We start from the raw sequence: 20000 nt of genomic DNA, 5'->3' as shown, positions 1-20000 counted from the left end.
GTAATTTTAAAACATTTTACCCCCTTAAGCAGCAACGGTGTTGTTGCTATTACAATAGCTTACTGTTTTTTTTGGTTGTTGTTTTTTTTTTTTTAATTGTTCAATTTTAAATAATTAAATTAGTAGGGTTTTTTTAATGATTTATTTATTAAATTTTCAAAACAACCACAAGAAAAAAAAAAAAAAAAAAAATACTAAATTAGGTTAAAAAAAAGGAAAAAAAAAATAAGTAGCTTAGTTACAAATGTGTGCTATACTAACATGAAAATAAATGTGCACATTCGGAATAAATGGAGTAATAACATTATTTTAAATGTGGCTTCGATTTTTAAACCCATTCAAAAAAACACAAATGAATGGCTTCTGTCGACCATGTCTATGTGGCCATATAAGCTTCATAATGGAACTGTTCGTAATTAAGTGTTCTGTATTCGTTTTTGTCACTCTGTAGGTGCTCCGATCTCTAATTTAACCTTCCCCTGTGTGTCTTCCTTCATTCCATTAGAGACCAATGCAAATCACAGTGTACCCCGCAATCATCTCTGCTGCTCATTACCCAGAGACACACCTCTGAACGGATGCTGAGCGCTTGTGACTGAAAGCTTGCGGCAGCTAGAGACAGAGGTTTGACAACAAAGAGCGCTTGTGACCCCAGAAGCCCTGAGCTCCTGTGGAACAGTCACAGTCCTGGTCAAAGTGATGCACAGGCAATAAAAGTGGCCAAAAAAGATTCAAAATAAATGAATGCATGAATTAGAAATGAGTGATAATTAATGGTTGTGCTTAATGAGCTTCAGAGAGAAGCGGCGACCTAAGGTCAGATCTGAGAGAAATTATGGGGAAAAGAACGAGAGAGCAGACGGATAATGGATGACAGAACAAGCATAAAATAGTCAAGTGCTTTAAATAAAAAAGAAGAGCAATTGTTTGTCATTCTGTCAGTCATATAAATATTAAACCATATGTTTCATCTTTATTCTCAACCTCTAATTCTCAAGCTTTTTAAACATGTGGTTTTCTATTGCTCCTTTGGGAAGAGTTTGACATGTAGTATGTAGTCCTAAATCATGTTGCAAATGCAACTGAATATGAATTTATAGCAGCTTTGTTAGCAGCAAAAGTGCCAAATATAAGTCTTTTTTTAAAAAACACACACACATAATGGATCAAAAGTGAATGCTGTTTAAATTATTATTTTTATTCAAAGAACCCTGAAAAAAATACAAATAAAATAAAAATAATAATAATCAGTTTTTTTTTACAAAAATACAAGGGTTTTTAATATTGATAATAATAAGATATATTTATTGAGCAGCAAATGATTTCTTAAGGATTATATGACATTAAAAACTGAAGTAATGGCTGCCGAAAATAAAATTAAATAAAAATTAAATAAATACAGACTTGCTGAGGATGAGACTTCCTTCCAAATAATAATAATAATAATTGTAATGAATGGTAAGTGGTGTCAGTAAAGTAAGGTTTTACACCATACTAGCAAAAAAGCGTTATCGTTTTTGTGGTAACTTTGCATTAATAAGTGACAAAACAATGTATGAAACATTTAAACAGAACAGAGAAAAATACTACAGCTAATACACACACACACACACACACACACACACACATATATATATATATATATATATATATATATATATATATATATATGAGGACATTTCCAAACTTTTGGAGGTCACTGTACAGTATGCTTTATTCTAAGTATATGCAGTAGTACTTTTTTCTATACAGTGTGAACAGCTGATTTCTCGCTATTTTAAAAAGCTGAATATTTTGGACAACCCTTTACTGTACTGCACTAAACATTAAAATAAATGTGTTATCTGGCTCTGACACACATTTCTCAAAGATGTTTAGTCAACACTTTCAGCCCAGCTAGCAGCCCGTCAATATCTGCTGTAGTCCCACTCCCTCCGGATTTCAGCTGCACTCGTTCTGTTTGCAGGACTGAAGTTGACGGTCCATGTTTTTTTATTTTTTCGCTTCATTGCTCTCAGGAGTGTCCACCTGGACAATTTCTACATTGGACATGTCTTATTTTACAGACTGTGTGAATTGCTCTTTATGTGCCAGATTCATACATGTTAAATATGGATGACAGTTGGAGAACTGACAGACTAATGACTAGATTAACAGTTATGGGGGAGTATAGAAACTGGTGGATTAACATGTGGCAGACATGCAAATGCAATGTGGATAATGTAGTGTGACTCACAACAGCTCAATATGCAGATGCAGAATGTGTTAATGTGTGTGAGAGAGAAAGAAAGAGCACTTTGCCCAAAAGAGAAAGCAACAAGGGCCTTCTATGCCATCCAAAATTTAAATACCCATTAGAATTTGACTGATATTTAATTCAGTAATAGAAACTATTATGTCCTTAAATATATGTGTCCATAAACCTAAATGTCCTAATTTAACTAAGGCCTAATTTGGTTTATTCTACGACCCATCTATGAAACCGGACCTATACAGTATATAGCTGATTCACCTCAGTCTGACTACATTATTGCTCTCTTGATATGTACTGTAGACACACATTCCTTGTTCTCTCTCTCTCTCTCTCTCTCTCTCTCTCTCTCTCTCTCTCTCTCTATGTGTGTTCTATACTGTATGTCTCTCTTCCTTTGAGCCTTTGGGCTCCTCAAGCACAGAGTTTGCAATTAAGAATCCTCCACCTCGTTAGGAGTGCAGCTTCCTCTCAACCTCTGTCTTTCCTCCTCTTTCCCAGCTGTTTTTCTGCCCATCTCTCTCTCTCTCTCCCTCCATCTGACGTCCGGACAGAGCTGCGATTTCTCTGAATGAGGCGGCTGATCTGAGATCTGTCAGATGAAAGTGTGATGTGAAGCCTCTTCTGAAGGCCCCCTGCGTTTGAGGGTTGATGGCTCTGTGTGTGTTTGTAAAGGTTTGTTCACTGATGAATGTGTCTGAATGTCAGAATGTCCTGACGAACATGTTATTTCTCAGAGTTTGCTCTTAATGAAGATCTCAGATGTGTTATATGAGGGTCAGATGTATGGTTCAGTTCAGAAACAATTGAGGCATTTGTAGAAATGCAACACTGGGGATTGTTTTCTTTTTCTTTTCTTTTTTTTTTTTCAAAGTTTTGACAATTTAAGTATAAATAATGATAATAAATAAATAATAATAATTAATTTAATTTAATTTAATTTTAATTTTAATAATAATAATAATAAATACTGCTTTACTTTAATAGTAAGTTCTGTTAATTTTAGTTTAGTTTACTTAAGTTGGATATTTAAGTTATCTCAACAAATTCAAACTAATTGCAGCAGCATTTTTTACTGTGAAGAACATATATAGAGGTATTAAAAAAGTGGGTAGAATCTTGGCAAGTCTGCACAGTTTGATACATTGTTGAAATCTCTCCTGAAACTCAAGGTAAGGTAATTATGGATTAGAATGCACTGGTATTAAAATTCTGGCTGATGCCAATAATCATTTTATTGTTATAGTAAATAAATTCTATACTATATTGTCTAAATAAAAAACTAAACACTAAAACCAGTCATTTTAAATGAGTAGGTTTTGCCTTTACACGATTATGTTTAAAAATATGCTAATTTGAAAGAAAAATGAAATAATAATACAAAAATATTAGATGAAAAACGTACACTAAGTAAAAATTTTAAATGCTACATTGGCAACTAACTGAAATAAGTTTATGAAGAACTTGACAAAAAAAAACTGAAATTCAGATAAATATCTTAATTTTAATATTATAAAAAAATTAAAATGACAATCTCATAAAATGGGATCATTTTAATTTAAAATAAACATTAAAAGTATGAATATATTAATATTAATAAAATATTCAAAATATTAATAAAAACTAAAATAGTATACAAGTAATACTAAAACAACACTGATTTGTATATCTTTTTCTGAGGGAAAAAGGTCCAAAGCAACAAATCTCCATTTGATCTCCTTGTAATCTCACAGCTTGAAGAATGATGTTAAAGGGATCTTTCCTATACTGGTGGATCTGAATGGCTTATGGTTATCCGACAAAAGCCCATTGATGAGAGATCTTTCAGATAAACACGTGAGACCTGATGCTTTTGAGAAAATTATGGGATTGTCAGTTTATAAAGGTCTGTGTCAGAATTGTGTTTCCATATATTGCGTTTACATTTGTATGCTGTATGCAGTTTAGGTCTGTGTGTGTGTTTGTGCGTGTGAAACTGAGTGATGTAGAATTAACCGTAACCGTAAATTCCTTGTGTGGCCTTGACCCTTTAACACTCACGTTTGTACTGAGAAATCCACTATTGATCCTCCCATGAGCCCTTACCAGAGATCAATGGCTGCTGAGTGTGTGTGTGTGCGCGTATGTGTGTCTCCACTGGCTAAAGTTGGTTTATCCAGGGAATTGAGTGTCTAATCACTGTTCCTACACTATATGATGGAAAGAGAGAGAGAGAGATGCTTGCCAAGAGTGTTGAGTTATTAATAAAGCCGTCTGTCCCCGTGGAGATGAGACAGCGATGTCATAATGGGTTGTGGTGAGGCAGAGGGCGGCAGTCACAGATGGTCGCGTGGATCATTACGGCTCTGTGGCGTTCTTCCGAAGGTCGAGTCGCATAGCAACGTGCCGTTTAATCGCTCTCTTACGTGTTTTGCTGCTCCATAATGCATGCGTTTGCACATTTGTGCACGTCATTGTTAAATAGATGGGAAACACAGATGGGAAATTGATGCTGAGATGGTGCGTGTTTAGAAAAAAAAGGGCACAAAAAAGCATCCCAAGCAGGTGTTAAGGAGAGGGTGCTTTGACAAGGTAAAACAAAACACTGCAGAGTAACACGAGGCCACACACACACACAAACGTGTGATGTTCCTGTGGAGGGATGGCATGTGTTTTCATTTTTGGCTTGAGCCAATTGCAACCCTGAGCTGTTGTCAACAGAGGTGTTTGAAAAGTGCTGATGTGCATACGTTTGAAAGCACTAGACACTTTATTGTGATGATGTAATGATGGTTATTCTCTGAAAACAGCAGATAGCACATATGCACTGCAGTCATTTGTCAGGGAACTGCACAGCTGAAGGTCAAGCATGTTTCCGCCACACAGTATTCAAAGCTCCAGACACTTAACTGAATGTAAAAGAGCTCATGGAGTCACTGTTGGTTTCACACCCCGTCTATATTCTCTTTTTCCCCAACAAAAAGAAATATTAAATAAATAACATTAGTAGTTTGCAGATCAGGGTTTGATCCTGGCTGAAATAAAAATGTATCTAGTTCTAGAACTATTTTATTATTGATTTTTTTTCCACACTAAGCATTTAACTAACCCATCCTGCTTCAAGATGAATGACAACATTTGATTTTATGCAAGATAAGTATATAAGTATATATACAGTTCAAAAACAAAAAAGACAACAGGATGTCTTTCTAAGATCTTTTATAAAACAATGTGCTATTCATGCATTAAAGCACTGCAAATTCTAGTTAAAAACATTACAGTAAAATATAATAATATTCAATATAAATCACTGATTATATGTATAAAGTACCATTTGTATTTTATTTGAAATGATTTAAATGTTTACAGATATTTATACAGTATATATATATATATGTGTGTGTGTGTGGGGGGGTGTATTAGTGGTGTCAAAATTAGCACATTAACGCAGGCGATAATTTTTTTTTTTCCAGTTTAAAGTGTTAAAACTCGGCTCTGCTCGGCTCGGCTCAGTTTGCGCTTCCACTGCAGTTTAGTGCCGCTTTAGAGTGGGTGGGATTATTCACGTCATTAGATTTGCGCTGCCTCTACTGCCGCAACTCCTGAAAAACTTTCATTCCGCGTTGCCCCATCAAGCTCTCGCTGGATCCGCTCCTCTGCTATCAACAGAGGAACGTCTGTACTTCCTCAACAGAGAACGAAACAGCCATTTTTGGTTGTTTAAAAAGATACGCTCATTCAAAACAGTTTGGTTCGATCCTTCGCTGGCTGTGCTGATTTAAGTCTAGCGGTTCTGTTGTGTCTCTGTCGTAAGTTCAGTGGTGCAGGTAGTGAAGATTCTCTCCGGCCAATCAGTGATCAGCAGAATTTACACGTCACATTTTGGTTATGGTGCGGTTCACTTGGAACCTCAACCGAGGTGGTATTAAAAAAAAGTACCAGGTACTGTACCCAGTGGAAAACCCCCCCCAAAAGTGAATCGTGCCGTACCATGCAGTGGAAAAGTGCCATTACTGAAATTGTATATTGTTTGAAGCCCATGTTCTCTGCTGTATTGTTAGAGTGTGTGTATGTGTGTGTTAGCAACAGTTTATTCATTTCATCCTGACAGTCCTGGTGAGAGGAGAGCCTCTGGACACATTTAGACTGATTCTGTACCTTATCACCTTCACACACACACAGAGTGCAAAAGACAGAGGAACAGACAACCACTCTGTCTCGCCAAAGTTGTTAAAGAAGAAGAAAGAGAGAAGGACATTTTTGAGGAGAAAAAGAGGAACAAGAGGAGATAAGGATAACACTGCATTGCAGCATGGGAGTCAACAGAGAAAAGACAATGAAAAAGGTGAATTTTTTTAATGATGCCCTTGGCACCTTGACTAATATACATCCAGAAAGAAGAGTTGAGCTGAAGAGAAGAGTTGATTTCATTGTTCAAATTCATTAAGTGTGTTGGAGTTAATGATCTCTCTCTCTCTCTCTCTCAGTGCAGGGTATCATTATGTCAGTCAGTAATGTTCCACACCTCCACTGAGAGCTGATTATACATCACCTGTGCCACACACACACACACACACACGTTTACTGCAGGCCGCTGACAGTGTAAAGGTGTGTTCAGGGGGTTGGAGACCTTGAGAGAGCAAAGCTAATTACTCTCAGTGGTAATTATAACAGATACAGTCACAATGACCTTCCGGTATGAGGCCGCTTGTGTGTGTGTGCATATGCAGCGTGGCGTGGATCTGTGAAGTGTTTCCTGTATTCCTGGGAGTATCTGAGAGATGCTGACCTGTAGATGTTACTCAGAGAACAGACATGACATGGGCTAAAGAGTACATTTGTGCTTATACAGGTGGTGAGGAGGGGTTTAGTGAGTATCTCCTTGTAGAGACTCTTTTGTAGAGTTCTTTTTGGCTGTCGACTGTGTCTGCATAATAGTTATATTGGAAAATGTGTGATAAACAGGTCATTGTTGAATGATTATCTGATTTCATATGTTATTGCATATGTTTTGGGAACATATTTTTTGGATGTTTCTTGGCTGTTTTTGTGTAACTCTTCTGATGTGGCAGATACTGTAGCATTTATTTAAATGTCATATATATATATATATATATACATATATATATATATATATATATATATACAACACAACACAAAAAAAAAAAAAAAAACACACACACACACACACACATATGGGTTGTTGACGTAACATAGCATTTTCGCTGTCCCATAAGATACAATTGAATACAATTAATATTAAATTAATTAATTTAATTTAATTTAAAATGCAGTAAATCATTAAACATTTATTTGCCCGAGACGGGCCTGTTGTTATAAAAGCCGCAGTGTTATTATTTTTTTTTTACATTTTTGAGCCAAATCTCAAAATTGTCCTATGCTGTGACTGTGTAAAGTGATTCGGTAAATTACAACTTTTATAAATTAAAAAGAGAAACATAAAAAAAAAAACTTTTTTGGAACCACTACAAAAGTGTTACATTTTGTTTTCCTTTGGTTTGACACCCTTAAATTATATTTTTTATTTAAAAACTGCATGTTAAACTACATAATCATGGAAAGTTATGCAAATGTGTCTTGCTTACTGCTAATGACAGGTTAGCTCGGAATAGCAAGGTCATTAATTGACAGAAAAAGGTTGGAACGTCCTTTGGTGTGACACCTGTACTGTCACACTACAGGACAAAGATGTCACACCAGAGGACAAGGTCTCCTTAAAAAGCATTTTAAATCATTTAAATAAGATTTGTTTTACTCTTTTTTTTTTTTTTTTTTTTTTTTTTTTTTTTTTTTTTTTTTTTTTTTTTTTTTTTTTTTTTTTTTTTTTTTTTTTTTTAATTCTTTTTCGATCATTTTCAGTGTTCTTAAATGCAATAATTACATGAATTAAACTATTTTCTGATGTTTTTGGAGAAAAATTGTACTGTTATAAAGTGTCATGATAATAAGTATTAAATATGGTAATTTGTTTTTGAAACAAAAAGAATTGAGGGAGAGACATTACTGGAAGAGAGAGGACATGGAAATATAGAAAGAAAATGAACAGGTATCCATGCAGAAGGGACTTTTGTTGATGAAAATTATTTTTTGTTTTGTTTAAAAAACATGAGGATATTGTTTGTATCAAAATTAAACTTTCTTTCTCCTTAGTTCAAAATTAAGTAGAAATAATTTAATAACTACCATTTCTGTCCTTTAGTGTAATGTAATGTCATATGGTGTGACACATATAAAAGAACCACAGATTTGTTATCTCAAAAAATCAAAAAAATAAAATCAAAAAAACGGTTGAGTATTGTAATTGGCGGATATAAATATCACACATCTTAAAATTTTATAATTTTCAGCAGTTTTAAACAGATGACAGCAAGTTTGTCCTGAACTTGTCCAAAAAGTCATGGGGAACAAAATAATAATAATAATAATAATTACAAATTCATATACATAACACTATATGAAAATAAGTGTCTAACAATATTTTAACACACACACACACACACACACACACACACACACACACACACACACACACACACACACACACACAGCACACACATATATATATATATATATATATATATATATATATATATATATAGATATATATATATATATAATATAATATATATAATATATATATATATTATCGACAAAATTGTACAGAATTTTAATACTGGCCCTTTGTGAGATTATCAGTATCAGACAGAATTGCATAAATCACTGTTTTAGGCCACACAGCTCTGAGTTTGATTCGTACTAAACACTTTACACAAGACAGACCAGTTTATTCTTCCTCTCACAGTCGATACATTTACTTGGGTTCTCTGCCAAGCTGCCTACAGTGAAAACTTGTACTCAAGGTCCAAAATTAACACTCAGCAGTGCTAAATTCAGAGCTAAAATAATAATTTAAAAAAGCTGCAGAAAGTGAATAAAATATATTTGCTGGGTGGACTTTATTTGGAACTATGTATGTATACTTGTTATAAATTTTCTTTCTAATCTTAAATATCTCTTAAAGGGATAGTTCATGAAATTTCTGTCATTAATTACTCACCCTCCAATACTTTTTTGTGCACAAAAAATAATAATAATAATATAAAATAAATAAATAAATAAATAAAACTTTTGTCCAATAATATCCTTCAGTCCGAGGGCTATGATAGGCTGTCCTACCTGCCTGTCAACCTATGTATTTGCATACCTCTTGTGCACTCTGTTTGCACAGACATGAAACATCATCAGCATGTTCCATTACACTTTTGCAGACCGAGCAAGAATGCATGGCGTTATTATTGCATAGGCGTGACTTTGGAGAGTGATTTGCTGCGAGGGTGGGGTCTTATTTTTTCAAAGTTAGCTTGCTATTGCTAGCCTCTCCAAAATCGCCAACCCTACCTTTAACTGCCAGATGTGGCAGAAAGAAATTCATTTTGGACCTTCCCTCTGCTACAAGTTCACACAGCAGTTACACATGCACAACTTGTGTGTATACAAAGCCCCATATTAAAGTTATATATCGTTGCATGTCTGGGACCACATTCCCTTTCTAATGAATAATTTTGAACATGATAAAATGTTGTTTCTCATGTGTCCACTGGTGTTAAATGTGTTTGAGCTTAGCTAGATGCATACAGTGCCTCTTGTCTGCTAACCTTCAGCAGCACTGACGACATTACAGATTGATGTTGTTCAGCTGTGTGCTTCTCTGGGTCACACCTGACATGCTGCTCATTTTTACACTGTGTTCTTGCCAGGATAACAATCTTTCAATATAGGAAGATTAATGGATTTGCACACACACCTGTGATTGTGGAAGAAGCACACACACAGGAAAATGGTGTCTCAGAGAGTCGACAGAGCATGCTAAAATCATTTCACTGTTTTTCCCCTCACTCTGTGTCTTTCCCCATCTTTCCCTCTGATGCAATACACACTCTACACTTGCTCCTGAGGCAGTTTAGACACTGTAGCCAGGAGAAAACATGCTTGATTAGTCAGGGTTAAAGTGTAATGACTGCCTCTTACAGGGGACACAGCACAGCACTGAAACAAATCAAACTGAACGTTAGTGATTGTTTACCAACCCCTTAAGAGCAGAGACAGAGTGAGAAAGGAAAGAAGGAATGAGGTGCAAGAAAGTGAAATCAACATAGCAGACTTTGGTCTCATGTTCCTCTTCAAAAACCAAGATTCAAAAATATTAGTGATATTATTTTTCGTGGTATGTCTGATTGGTTTGCATACTTTTTTGGAGACCAGATATGTCAAAAACCAATGAGACGACCAAATGGAGGTTGGGGTGGGGTAAAAGGGGAAAGGGGAAAATCCCATGTGCTTTGTGTCTTCCTCTAATCCTTCTCTCCTCCCTCTATGTCTGTGTTTGACTGGTTAATCCTTCACTCTGTTCAGGCCTGCTGGATTCTGAATGGGTGATTTAAAACTGGCAACTGTTCTGTGTAACTGATGGACCTCCAGCCTGTGACTGTCTGTCTGCTTTTTACACTGGTGTTGGATTGTTGAATTAGGAATCGCAAGTTATGTCTTACGAAACGGAAAGTATACTGGTTCTAAAATCTAAGTTGAGCTATTATAAAATGGAAACATATGCACACCTGTCTCTGCGCATTAGTTGAATTTGAGATTAAAATAGTAAGTCTACATATCTACTATATATCTCAAACGTTTTGATTTCAGGGACCCCAAAATGATGAACCCATTTGCAAGAGGCCCCCTTCCTAAAATATGATACCAGCAATATGCTATAATTTTATGTATAAAGACCCATTAATACTATATGTGACCCTGGACCACAAAACCAGTCTTAAGTCGCTAGGGTATAGTTTTAGCAATAGCCAAAAAACCATTGTATGGGTCAAAATTATTGATTTTTCTTTTATGCCAAAAATCATTAGGATATTAAGTAAAGAAGATGTTACATGAAGATATTTTGTAAATTTCCTACCAAAAATATGAAAACTTAATTTTTGATTATTAATATGCATTGTTAAGAATTCATTTGGACAAATACAAAGGCGATTTTCTCAGTATTTAGATTTTTTTGCACCCTCACATTCCAGATATTCAAATAGTTGTATCTGGGCCAAATATAGTCCTATCCTAATAAACCATACATCAATGGAAAACTTATTTATTCAGCTTTCAGATGATGTATAAATCACAATTTCGAAAAATTTACAGTTAAGACTTGTTTTGTGGTTACTACTGCAAAAGGTTTTTTTTATTATTATTATTATTATTGTCGCTGTACTGAAACAAAGGAAAAGTATTACATATATTATTTAGAGAATATTTACTTTAAGTTTTCATTTTTTTTTTTTTTTTTTTTTTTACCTACTATTCATTTTAGATGTATATTTTTACAGATACTACTGTTTTGTAAAAACTAAATAAGAAAAAAAAAAAAGCTTATATAATTGTACATTGTTGTGAATTTAAAACAATTAATGACATTTTAGGAGCTACATTTTCTAAAAATAGCCTTTAATCATGACAAAATAACAGTAAAATACAGCATCTACTGGTTACTGGTTTATTTTACCATGGAAATTACTTTGTCCACCAGATAAATATTAATATGTTGGTTAAACATGATTAGTATACAGTATGTGACCCTGGACCACAAAACCAGTCATAAGTAGCATGAGTATATTTGTAGAAATTGCCAATAGTACATTTACTTAATATACAAAATCATTAGTATATTAAGTAAACATCATGTTCCATGAAGATATTTTGTAAATTTGTAAACTTAATTTAACTTAATTTTTGATTAGTATTATGCATGGCTAAGAACTTCATTTGGACAACTTTAAAGGCGATTTTCTTAATGTGTGTGTATATATATATATATTTATGTGTGTGTGTTTATGTGTATATATATGTATATAATTTATTTATTTATTTTTTCCAAGTAGCTGTATCTCAGCCAAATATTGTCATATCCTAACAAACCATACATCAATGGAACGCTTATTTACTCAGCTTTTTTCATGAAATTGACACTTATGACTGGTTTTGTGGTCCAAAATCACATATACTGTATGTATTATAATGTATTCCCTCCTCACTGAGCAAAATAATAATAATACTGGCAAACATACCAAGCTTGTTTATATGCTCTCTCTCTCTCTCTCATTCAGTTCTTTTCCTTTATGTAACCTGCTTGTCACTGATGTGATTTGTACAAGCAACAAATTTCAGTGAATACAACATGATTTAAATGTTTCTGTCAACACTGAGCCAGGTTCTGGGAGCACACAATGCATCTTATGATGAGGAAACAAATGTTGTAGCTACGAATGAAAGCCTCCGGTTCTGCCACCTGACACCAATAGAAAAAAAAAAGAAAATAGAAGAGGGACACCCTTATAAATCTTTTTTTTTTTTTTTCTTTTTTTTTTTGATTCACAGAATTCAAATTTGAACTGAAAAGAGAGGAATTTAACAGGAATGTTATAGTAGAGTTTCCCACACACTTGTACAGTACAGTGTAGCTATTAGACAGGGCAAAAGATGACTGTGATGAGTGTTTGTTAACGAAATTACCCTATGATTGCTTTATTTCTTACCAAAGCCTTTGGAAGCACATTAATGAGCTCAGTGCTTATCCACACGACCATCGGGGGACAAATCCAATTTCGCCTGTAAAATAATGACAGCCCCTTCTTGGACATCAAAAGAGACAGGCCAAATTACAGCCAACACTTGATCATCTGCTTCAAAATGACCATGCATTTCTCTAGAGGGAGGCTAAAACCAGCTTTGATAGTTTGCCTCTGGACAAGAATGAATTTGTGGTAGAGAACTCCAGATGCTGTTATTATGTAGAGAATGCCCTACACTTGAGGATTTCCAGTTGGGGACTGGATTAAGGTAAGTGTTTATGATTTATGGTTTTAAATATAAAATTGTTCATTTACTACTAGTGAACTTTAACAGAATGTACCAAGAGCTTTGTGCCTTTTTGCAATTCTTGATGCATTGAGCAAGTACTGGGATTTTCTTTTGATCTTAAACAGTACATTTTAAACCTTTTTTCTTGATACATTTTTTTTAAAAATGGTTTTTAAAATAAGTATCTTTTACACTAATGCATTTATTTGAAAATACAGTAAAAAAAAAAAATAGTGCAGCATTTTAGTAGCTATTTTCAATAGTAGCTGATTATTTGTTATTTTGAAGCAACTTTGTTCCAGTCTTCAATGTCACTTTACCCTGCAAAAACCATTCCGATATGCTGATTTACTGCTCGAGAAACATTTCTTATTATTATCAAAGTTGAAAACAGTTGTGCTGCTTAATATTTTGTGGGAACCATACTGCATTTTCTTTTCTTTCAATGTCAAGTTCATTTGAACTGCATTTATTTGAAATAGAGATCTTTTTGTAACAATGTAAATATCTTTACTGTCACTATTGATCAATTGATTAATTAAAGATTTGATTTCTAAACAGAACACTAATTGAACCCAACTTTTGAACATTGTACTAAGTGGTTTATATTGATGGAACTCTGCTTTGTGTTGTGCTTCAGAACATCCCACAACTGTGCTAAATTCACCTCTTGTGGCTTATTACTTTGGTATTCAGCACTGCATCAAAAACACTTACTACATCTCATGGCAGAAGAGCAAAAAAAAGTCATTCCACCCTTTTTGTGAACATAGGCTTCAGTGATTACATTTAAAAATACATAATATCTGCCAGAGGAGGCTCTTCACATCAGGAGGTGAAATATGGCCCAAAACAGGAGTGAAGTAGATTATCTCATTAAATTTTAACATTTCCCTGAGATCTAATGGAGAAGATTCGGTCAGTAGCTTTAAGAGGAGGCTCTTCAATCCTGTAACTGTGTTTGAGAGAGTATGTCTTAATGGCAAAGAAAGAGAAAGACAGAGGGAGACACATTTGTTGTGGGTTATTAACTTGTAAATAAGACAACGTGGATTGCTGTGTTTGTATGGAGCATTACCTCCCAATTATGCAGTAAGCATCTGTGTGTGTGTGATTATCTCACATGTTGTCATGTGATCTATCTATCTATCTATCTATCTATCTATCTATCTATCTATCTATCTCTCTCTCTCTCTCTCTCTCTCTCTCTTTCTGTCTGTCTGTCTATTTATCTGTCTGTCTAGAAAGCTACGTTGACAGTATATAACTTAATAGCAAACAGCTAAACATACACTGTGGTAAACACTGTAAAATGATCTAACTGTCAAAAATATCTTTGGTAAAACTCAAGTGTATGTACTGAATGTGTTCTCAGCATGTGAGTGTGTGGGATGTTTCTAGCTCCGCGTCATATGTGCTGTCACACTATAATTTAAGGAGCTAAAAGCCGAGGGCCAGCCGACTGTCTGAGAGGCCATCTAAGAAAAACCCTGCAAGCAATTGAGCTGCAATGAGTTCTGTTCTGCTTTAAACTCGCCAAACACTGAATCAGCCAACCGCTGTTCTGCTTGGAAACCCAGAGTCTGACAGAAAGAGTAACCCAAGCACACCTCTCCCCAGACCAAAGGCGTTAATTATGTTTAATTGTGGGATATTTCATAGTAACTAACTTTAATAGGTAACACTTGTCAAAGTCAGCTCCTGCTCAGTTGGGTTTTGGCATACAGTGCCAAATCTCTGTGTGTGTGTTTCCCTCAGGAGGTCTTGCACCATCTGAGAGCAAAAAACTGGACTTTTCTAAAAGCATATATATATATTATCCTTCAAAAGTTTGGGGTCGGTAAGATGTGTTTTAAAGAAGTCTCTTATGCTCACTAAGGCTGCATTTATTTGATGAAGAATACAGTTAAAATGGTAATATAAAATTTTATTACACTTTAAAATAGCATTTTTTTTTTTTTTTTTTTGATATTTTAAATGTAATTTATTACTGTGATGGCAAAGCTGATCTAAAAGTCTTCAGTGTAAAGACTGAAACAAATGATTTGGTGCTCAAGAAACATTTCTCATTCTTTCAATGTTGAAAATTATTGAAAGATTGATGATTATTATTATTGATAAATGGAAAGTTCAAATAATCATTTATTTGAAAAATAAATATTTTTTTTTATAAAAGTTTTTACTGTGACTTTTGATCAATTTGATACATCTTTGCTGTTATTTCATTATTTCTCCATCTTTTTCTTTATTTGTTTCTCTTTTAATCTATTAAAGAATAGTTCACCCAAAAATGTAATTCTGGATTGTGGCCAGGCACTGGCAAGCTGTAAAAAAGTTATATACAACAGTAGTCCAAATATACTTGTGAGGTATTTTCTAGGGCTGGGTTTTGACACAAATTTCACAATTTGATTCTCATTCAGAAATTAGCAATTTGTTTCGATTATCGATTCGATTAAATATCGATTATTTTGGATATATATCAGGTACAGTACATGCAAAATGTTCTCAAGGAAAAAAAAAATAAAAATCAACTAATGATATAAAATATAAATGAGAGTCAGTTGGAACAACATTGCCATAATACTGAAGGTTAAAATTAGTTTTTACAATTTACAAATAAATTTACAGTCACATTAATATTTCTGACATACTTCAATTCATTTTTTTTTATATAAACATTTGAATGGTGGCTGTCATAAAAAAAAAAAAAAAACGATGGATTTATTCAAACATAAATTAAACATTGAAAAACAGTGAAAATTATAATGAGTATGTTAGATGGTGCATGTATTCAGCAAAATGCCCCTCTCTACAGTTTATTTTTCTATCTAACTAATGAGTTTATGGTTACCGAATATGTTTTTTTCTGAGGTACAGTAAATGTGACGTTACATGGCAAATTGTTTAGAAGTCATTATACTGACGTCTTTGCATGGCTCAAACACTGATTGAGCAATTACATAAGACAGGATATGGATTGTAAAGTTGTACTCTTTCTTTTAACTTACCTTCAGATGTTTAGTCATGTTTATTTTCCACTGAAACTGGTATTAATGTGGGGGAGATGATTAGTTCACATGCGCCTCGTGCTGCTGCGTCTGTTGATCGGGGCGCTTCAGCAGTGATCTGTCACTTCACATTACACAGCCCCAAAACGGCATTTATTGTTTAAATGCTCCAATACAATGGACAGAATTTGAAATCTGAGACTTTGTTTCATATTAAAAGTACCAAAGCATAATGCTCATTGCGATTTATTGGATGTGAAGTGCCCTTCAGTGTTCCCTCCATTAACTGACTAATCGATTCTTTGGATTTAAGAATCAATATCGTTCCGTAAAAATGAGAATCGATTCATATCGACATATCAATATATTTTACCCAGCCCTAGTATTTTCTGTCTTCTGAAGTCATACAATCAATTTGTGTGAGAAAGATACTGCATTTTTTATTTAATATTCACTAAAAATCTTTTTACCATTTGTCTTCATTGTATGGAAACAAGCAAATGGGGAAGTCGTGGCCTGGTGGTTAGAGAGTTTGACGTAAGAAAGTTTTTTTTTTTTTTTTTTTTTTGCTATGAGTATTGTTGCAGATATTTTCACTTCATATATAATTACATTTAGTTTATGCTGTCTGTCAAAGTTCTAGCTTTTTGATGAGTAGCACATGTACACTAGCCTCTGGCCTCTGTGGTCAAGCCATGTGGTCTGAGTCCAGATTAAGTTCACTTCCACTTGACTTTGCTCCTTCAGATCAAGTTTTAACGCACCACACTCTCTGTTTACACACACAACATTTCACATGACTTCAATTTGGATTTGAAGTTTCAGTTGGCAGCGTGAATATTGACCTTGAGTCTTTTAGCACATATCAAATCATGCCCTTCTCCGGGTGAGTCCGGGCTTATAGTGACGATCTGCCCATAGGAGACAAGTTGGAAGGAAAATTTTTGTTCTGTCCACGCCAAACTTATGGCTGACTACTTAGCAGCATCTCAATTTAATTACACCGCCCTTTCAAGTTTCCCTTTCACACATTCTTATGTTCAGCCAGCGCTTTTAATTATCTCAGCTTGATTCCGGTATTATTTTACAAGAATGAAGACTTGACTGTGCCCTCAACCTCCTAATATTGCAGTCAATTCAAATGAATGTGCTATATTGGCATGGCACGCTCTCTCTCTCTCTCTCTCTCTCTCTCTCTCTCTCTCATTTCATCAGCCAGAGTATTCCCTCTCTGTCCACCCTCGTTTCCCACATCAAACGTGGCAGTGCCACATTTCTCTCTCCTCACCCTTTGCGTCCAGCTGGCAGCAGCGATCTGTATGCCATATGGGCCACTGCTATATAAAGACCAGCACATTCACATCTACTGTAAACCCCTCCATGTACTCCACATCCTATGGGACTGATGAAGGTCATGAACTTTCAGAACATGCACAACAACTAGATGGTTAAATCCTAACACAAGAACATGATAGAAACAGTTGGATGATCTAATCTTACTGTGCATATACACCTTTGTCAGTGGACAAAGGTGTATATGCTATTTCATAGGGTTAAGCAATGTAAAATTATTTATTTATTTATTTATTAAAATGGGGCTGGGATGTGATTAAGCCATGCTTTTTGTTTTATTTATTTATTTATTTTTTAAACATATAATGTGGAGAAGAAAGCTGGAGTCAGAAGGTTATGGAGTAAAGTTTTTATTTCCTGTGTTGGCAGCCTATGGTCTGGGAATTTTGACCTGTTGAGGTATGGCTGCATGATATTTCAAAATCAATTTGATTTTGGGATATGGCTTAGAGATTACAGAATGTCTCGGTTTCATTTATTTATTTATTGTTACATGAGTGCAGCTCATGATACAGAATTGAACACCTCATGGCAGCTCAGTTCATTTACTGTGTGTGTATTTATTTGCCGGAAAAATAGAAAGTTAATAAATAATGCCAAATAAAAAGTTGATGTTTTTAACATTTGAAAAGGAATAATAATAATAATAATAATAATAATAATAATCATAATAAATATTGGTATTGTTATTTTAGTTTTACTATTAAAGCAATTACACATTTTTATACTCAATTTTTGTATTTTACAGAATAATAGCATCATTACAAGAATTACAAAAAAAATCTTATTTTGTTTAACATTTTTGGTAATAATCGCCAAAAAAAAAAAAAAAACCTAATTATTAATATTTTTTCCCCAAATTGTTTAGCCCTAAAGGACCCAAATTTTCAGCTTTTTTTCCCCCTATGCAGATGCATTCCCCATGAAAATCACCCCAATGACTATAGAATTATTATTATTATTATTTTTAAATTAGATATATTCAAGTAATGTAGTTATAATTCCTGTATTTTGCAAAATGTTTTGCAGAATAACAAAGTAATGCAATGCCACTTTTTCCAAATATTATGCAGCCCTGTGCTGAAGTGTGTGAGAGCTTCATCTTTGGATGGGAATTCTGTTTAATACCACATGATATACAACAATATTTAATAAAACCTTTGGGCTCTGTGTGGCAAACTTTTATTTTTGATCAGTTTGCTTTGTTATAAACAGCATAAGGATTGCTTTCATTCCATAAAGAGCGCCAGAGTTGCGTGCAGACAGGCGTGATCGGCTGGGTGAATTTGAAATGGGGCAGTGAAGGAAAACCATCAGAGATTCCATATACTGATGTTCCACATACCACACAGACACGGGATTCAGTACGTGGAAAGATCCATTCGATGATATTTGTGTAATTATTTTTATTTTTATGAGACAGTGAAGTTCCTGTCATCTGCACTAGGAATTTCTTGGTATTTACTTAGTGAACTCAATGCCCATTTTCGGCACCAGCATGCTTTTGAACTATTAAAACCAAATAAAATCAATAACTGTAATTAAAGAAGTCGGTAGTTTGCTGCAAGTGAATCTCATTTTCAGCATTTGCCTTTCTCTTTGATTTGCCAGTGATGTATTTATTGATGTATTTGTACATATAGATTTTTTCTGACAATGCCATATTTATTTCATTATAGACTAGTAACACAGATCCAATTCAGCTGTCTTTTATAAAAAGCACATTTAAGCAAACAGAGAGAGAGAAAGAGAAAGAAATGATAGATGGCTTATTATATCTGCCGGTCTGTATCGATTAATGTGTCACCATCGTTTGCTCTGTACATGCACATTGTTAGCGTGGATATATGACAGGGTGGTTTCTACTCCAAACACACCCAGATTTGTGGACCGGATTATGGTATATCTCTGAACTGTTCCCCTGTTGTTCTGTGGTTCGAGGCTCCTCACCAACACACACATGGAGTCGGTTTGGAGGGGGAAGCATCCTGTCCACATTTATGAGCTGACCCAGTGTGCCAAAAACACAGAACAGGCCTTCATTCTCCAGATAAAGGACATTACTGTCTCATGTTTATTTTCATGTCCAGACTTTATGACCATCATGACTTCAGAAGCGTGGCACAGATTTTTATAACACTTTTACGGTACTTTTTGTTACAGTAAATCACCATCCTTGTATGAACAAGTTGTGCATCTAATATCTATCGCTTCTTTAGAATGTAAAATAATCCGATAATACAGGGTTGAAACAACACAAGGATGAGTAAATGACTTAAAAATATTCATTTTGGGATGAACTATCCCTTTAAAGGCTCATGGAGCAGCTCATCTTGGTGGGCAACAGCTGGCATACGAGCACATAGATCACAGCAGTTGTCTCTGGATCAAACACTGGCCACAATCAGTCTGAAAGGATCACGTTGCTTCTGCATTCCTCCAACTTTTGCAGAGGATTTGGAGCACAA

At 34.5% G+C, this 20000-nt stretch overlaps 2 long non-coding RNA genes across 2 annotated transcripts in view; both read left to right on the top strand.

The window, feature by feature from the left end:
- Positions 1 to 1117, top strand: part of LOC109108144 — a 5679-nt gene extending 4562 nt beyond the window's left edge. The window contains exon 4 of the long non-coding RNA XR_006155606.1: positions 506 to 1117. This is a non-coding gene — a long non-coding RNA (uncharacterized LOC109108144). The remainder of the gene's footprint in view (positions 1 to 505) is intronic.
- Positions 1 to 20000, top strand: part of LOC109096733 — a 91754-nt gene that overhangs the window by 55910 nt on the left and 15844 nt on the right. Inside the window, exon 4 of the long non-coding RNA XR_006155604.1 lies at positions 12849 to 13147. This is a non-coding gene — a long non-coding RNA (uncharacterized LOC109096733). The remainder of the gene's footprint in view (positions 1 to 12848; positions 13148 to 20000) is intronic.

The sequence above is a fragment of the Cyprinus carpio genome, chromosome B9 (genome assembly GCF_018340385.1).
Source record: "Cyprinus carpio isolate SPL01 chromosome B9, ASM1834038v1, whole genome shotgun sequence".
Lineage (NCBI taxonomy): Eukaryota > Metazoa > Chordata > Actinopteri > Cypriniformes > Cyprinidae > Cyprinus > Cyprinus carpio.
Note: the sequence above shows the minus strand (reverse complement) of the source record. Positions and strands in the feature narration are given on the sequence as shown.